Here is a 5,528-nt window from a genome sequence, read left to right as displayed (position 1 = left end):
TACACCTGTAATTCAAATGGACCCGGGTCTTTCTCTGGGACGGAGGACCCTGGCCTAGGCCGGGACTGATGGCAGAAGCAGCAGCAGAGGAGGCATCTGGGTACCCAGCTCAGGGGAGCTCTGTAATGGGGACCCCTCTGTAGGGGACAAAGCCACTGCTGTAAAATTCCCTGGGGACACTTAGACCTCTGCAAGTTCCCGCCAGGCCCCTCCTTTCCTGTGGCCCCTGGCAGCCTGGAAAACAAAGGCCCTGAGAGGCAGCTCCCTGCCTCCTAACTCCCAGATGCAGGGGACCGTGCCCTCTGCTGGCCAGGCCTCGTGCAGCCCGGGGAAATCAGCCCGTGGGAGTCAGAGCATTCTGTAGGAACAAGTCTGCAAGGCAAGGCGGAGGAGGCAGCCTGGCTGACCTCCAGTTCAGAACCCAACGGGGCTTGGGCAGGTGTCCTGTGACAGGCGACAGAGCGGACGTCAAAATGGCCAGCCACAGATGAAGTCACGGCACACACTCCATGTCTTCTCTCTTTGGAGTTGCCTCTGCACCCATTTACAAGCCTCAAAGGAAGAGTGACACTGATCCTTTATGATCAAACAGCTGCCCTTTTTCCAAAACAGCTTTACCAGCCAGTTTGACACGCAATTATATGCCGCAGTTTCCAAAAAGTAGAACTTTTATCCTTCAAGGATAAAGGCTGAGCCACGAATCTGACAGCTGGTCGCCAAGGGAGCTCCAGAGCAGAACGAGGGCAGCATCTTCCTTGGAGACGGCCCCCGGGCCCCCAGGCTGACAGCTGCAAAGGGCAGCAGTGACAGTTCACTGCACCCCAGGCCAGCTGCGGGTGAGCTGAAAGCCACATCTGCTAAACAGAGCCGCACAGGCAGCAGGATGGGGCCAATACGAGAGAGATGCCTGGGAACAGGGACCAGACAGACCCACAGGAGTGGTTCAGGAGGGATTCAGTGAGCACCTTCTCACCCAATCCAGTACAAGAATCCTTTCTCCAGTCAACAAGTATTTAGTGAGCATCTGCCATGAGCCGGGCTCCCTGCAGAGTGCTGAGGACACAATTGCAGGCACACGGGCACTGCATCAATCTCCCAGAGCTGGCAGCGGAGCTGGGGGATGGCACGGGGTCAAATAGTCCCCCAGCCGGATGCGTGCTTGCGAATGTGCACGCAAATGCACGCATACACACGCATGCACATACAGGCACACACAAGGACACATGAATGCACGCTGTGAAAGGCTGCAAGACCCATGATGGGGAGTGTGTCTCCTGTGAGTGGCGTGGGGGTGCTGGTCAGGGAACGCTTCTCAGAGGACATGGTGCTGCACTGAAATCCGAAGGAAGAATGGCTTAAAGGGTGGAATGTGGTTTTCAGAAGGGGGATCAGCATGTGCAAACCTCTGAGTAGGACAAGGCCAGCTCAACTGAAGAACTGAAAGAAAAGGCCACTGTGGCTGGAGGGTGTCAAGGAGGAGGAGAGGGGAGCAGCGGGAGGCTATGAGGGAGGCCAGAGCCCTAGAGCCCATTCTTGGCATTTTGGTCTTGGTCCTGAAAGCAAGGAGAGGTCACTGAAGTATCCTAAGAAGGAGAAGGAAGGGGCATAAATGGAGGTGACTTTGTTGGACACTGAGGAGGGGGACGGCTGAGAGGAGCTGAGAATCACAGAGGAAGGCCCTGCCACAGCCTGCGCAGAGCCGCCCAGGACGAGAATGGAGACAGCAGGTGAGCTGGAGAAGCACTAGGGAGGGGACGTGAACAGGCCCCAGGGACACACTGGTGACCTGGAAATTGAGCCCAGGAGGCACTTTCAGTTCTTTTCCCTGCAAAGCCCTGAGTCCCAGTCTGCCTGCGCGCGAGAATCACCCAGCAGCTTTACAAATGCCGATGCCGATGCCCCAGCGCCAGAGGCTGATTACTCAGGCCTGGGGTGCAGCCTGGGCATCTGGATTCAATCCAGATGATTCTGATAAGGAGCAAGTTTTGAGAGCACTGCCAGGGAGCATCCCAGTTTCTGCTAACCTGGGCTGGGTGGCACCTGGAGGCTGAGCAGGGGCAACGGAGTGACAGGCAGGCGCAGACATAGGAACTCAAGCAGGTTGCAGCCCCCACAGCCCAGGGCACACAGGTCCAGCCGTCAGCCCCTGCGTTCCACAGGACTTGTGTCCCCGTGCCTCTCCCTCCTGCTCTCTGGAGCCTTCTGGTGGCAGAACAGAATGAAGGGGAGGGAAAGAAGCTCAAAGCAATCAGCCCCACAATCCGTCCTGGGGAAGTGGCCTGGCAGCTGATATGCGCAGCTCTGTGCCAGCCACAGCCGCTGTCACCGCCCCACGGCAGGCTGCTGGCCGGGAGCTCAGGGCTGCTGTCCCCTCGGCACTTTGTCTTGCAGACTTGGCTCCGTCACTGATTGTGATTGTCGTTGGTGGGACCAGGTGAGGGAGGGCCACCGTGGGGCTGTGCTGGGGTGGGACGCTGGCTTCTCCGAGTGTTCTCTGCCCCTGCCAGTTCTGTCCATTCAGGACGTTTTCTCAGGAAAAGTTATCAGCTGTGAGCAAGAGAGCACACATTCCTGGACTATCTGATAAACACGTGTTATTCCTTATCCATCCACTTGACCAAAATGTCCGTATGGCTGTGGCTCAGGATTTGTTCCTTTCACTCTGGAAGAGTGGCCTGTCCCTGCCATCTCTCTTCCTCTCTCCTTGTCTCCTTCACTGTTTACACCCGGTTCTAACTCCCTTTTCCACCTCCGTCCCAGGCCTGCCTTCTCTGTGTCTCTCCTCACCGTGATGTTCAGCCTCAAAGGGGATTTCCCACAGTTCTGGAGGCTGGACACCCGGGCCAAAGTGCCGACTGTTTCTGGCGAGGACACTATTCCTAGTTCACTGATGGCCGTGTGCCCTCACTGTGGTGGAAGGATCCAGGGAACTCTCTGGGTCTCTTTTATAAGGGCACCAATCTCGGTGGTGGAGGCACCACTCTCACGACATAATACATCCCCAAGGCCTCACCTCCTAACGCCATCTCACGGGGGGAACAGGCTTCGCCATATGAATTTTGGAAGGGGACACAAACGTTCAGACCGTAGCACCCCCTCCTCCCTCTGTCAGCTGTGCAAGGCCATGTCTACAGGGACACCAGAAAGGGCAGAAGAAGTCGAAGTTGGTGATGCGCTGCAGTCTGGGTACCCCCAGAAGCAGACCCAGGATGAGGATGCGGGTGTAAGTAGGTTATCTGATCCCAGAACGCAGAAGTAGAGGAGTGAGGAAGAGACACAGAGAAAGGAAGGTGGCCCACAGAGGGTGTACTGGCAAGCTGGTTACCTCTGTGGGCAACTGAGGCTCACTCCCTCTGCGAGCACTAGGGGCCAGTGGAGACACGGGCCTCTGAGCTCCCTGCCCTGCTCCTGGGGGAGCAAGCATGAATTTCCTAGCACTCCAGCAGGCTGCTGTGGCCTAAGTAAGCCCGCAGGCAGAGGACAAAAGGGCTGGCAGTTGGAAGCCGGCCTGCGTGCCCTGAACTGGTGAAGTGAGGGGATACAGACAGACACTGACACCATCAACTTCATGGCGTGTGGAAGGTGCTATTTTCTATCCTTAGGCTTCTGGTCTCCATACAAACAGTGTGCCTCACATTCTTGCTCTGCCCTGCCCAGGTGGCCCAGGACCACCCTGATGATGGCAGCTACCTCCAACCTTTGCGTCTCCAGCCTGACCACTCCCTCCCTTCCTGACCTCAGTCCTTAGCACGGTTCGCCTGTCTTGAGCCGGGTGTGATTGGCAGGCTCATCCGTGCTCAACTAATTCACACGAAGATATTTTAGCAGCTGATAATGACTAAATGTGCCCTCCCAGGGTGTTTTGTTTCACAGCAGTCCTCTGTTTTCCACAGTTTCACTTTCTGCAATCAACTGTGATCTGAAAATATGAAATAGAAAATTTCAGAAATAAACAATTCATAAGTTTTAAATTGCATGCCATTCTGAGTAGCATGATGAAATCTCACGCTGTCCACCTGGAACGGGAACCATTCCTTTGTCCTGCATGTCCACACTGCATCCACTACCCTCCCATTCGTCACTCAGTAGCCGTCTGCTTTATCAGTTTGACTGTCGAGGTATAGGAGTGCTTGTGTTCAAGCAACCCTTATTTTGCTTAACAACGGCCATAAAGTACAAGGGCAGTGATGCTAGGGATGCGAATATGACAAAAAGAAGCTGCTGAGTGCTTCCTTTAAGCGAGAAGGTGAGAGTGCTGGACTTGACAAGATAGAAAAAAACATATGCTGAGATTGCTAAGATCTGTGTAACTTTTATTACAGTATATTGTTATAATTATCCTATTTTATTATTAGCTATTGTTAATCTCTTACTGTGCCTAATTTATAAATTAAACTTTATCATAAGTATGCATGTATAGGAGAACACATAGTATGTTTGGGGCTTGGCACTATCCACAGTTTCATGCATCCACTGGGGGTTGGGGAACGTATCGCCCGCAGATAAGGGGAGACTACTGTAGTTTATTTTATTCCGAAATTTTTTACCTTTATAGAGGTATTATCTACATACAGTAAAATAAACCATTAAGTGTACAGTTCAGTGAGTTTTGACAAACCTATGCTCCTGTGTAACCACCAGCTCAATTAAGATATCAAATATTTCCATCACTCCCAAAGTTCCCCCACGTGTCTTCGAAATCACCGAAGTCACCCCAGATTAGGAAACCACTGATCTGCCTTCCGTCACCATACATTACTTTTACGTATTTCAAATTTCTCATAATCAGCATCACCCAGTGTGTTTTCCTTTGTGTCTGGCTTCTTTTGGTCCGTGTTGTGATGCTGCAGCCTTCAGTAGCCATTCTTCTTTATTGCTGAGTAAGATTCCACCGGATGGGTGGACCACAATTTATCCATTCCTTCCAACGGACACCTGCGCTGGTGCCCTCTGGGGCCAATGTGAAGTAAGCTGCTGTGTTCAGGTCTTTGTGTGGGCATATGTTGCCCTTTCTTTTGGGCAAATATTGCACAGTGGAATTGCTGGTAAGCTAAGGTTTAAATTTATAAAAAGCTGTCAAGCTGTTTTCAAAGTGGATGCCCTTGCCATTAATTTTTAAAAAACAACTGATAGATGAATGATCATTGTAGAAAAAATAGAAAATACTGAGAAGTTTAGAAAGATAACTCAAATTATCTAAGACATCTCTACCTAGCTATAAGCATTTTAACTACACATGTTCACGGAGCATTGTCTTGTCAGCAATCATTTGGTTGCAAAGAACAGAAAGTATGTCAAGCAAAAAGGAATTTTCTTAGAGGGACACAGAGGCCTCTCTCAGTGAGGGAGGTGCAGCTGAGCCCCATGACGACAACAAGGCCTTGGGTGGCATTCTCCTGATCTCTCCATCTCCCTTGCTCTCCCGCTCCCTAGGGCTGTAGGCCCTCCCTCTTCATGACCCCCAGTCGGGTCTCCCTGAGACAGAACCACTTCCCCTGTTGGCTCCCGGCACATACGCCCCCTCCTGG

Source organism: Equus przewalskii, chromosome 21, assembly GCF_037783145.1.
Source record: "Equus przewalskii isolate Varuska chromosome 21, EquPr2, whole genome shotgun sequence".
Taxonomy (NCBI): domain Eukaryota; kingdom Metazoa; phylum Chordata; class Mammalia; order Perissodactyla; family Equidae; genus Equus; species Equus przewalskii.
The sequence above is the reverse complement of the archived record's forward strand: the minus strand, read 5'-3'. Positions refer to the sequence as shown.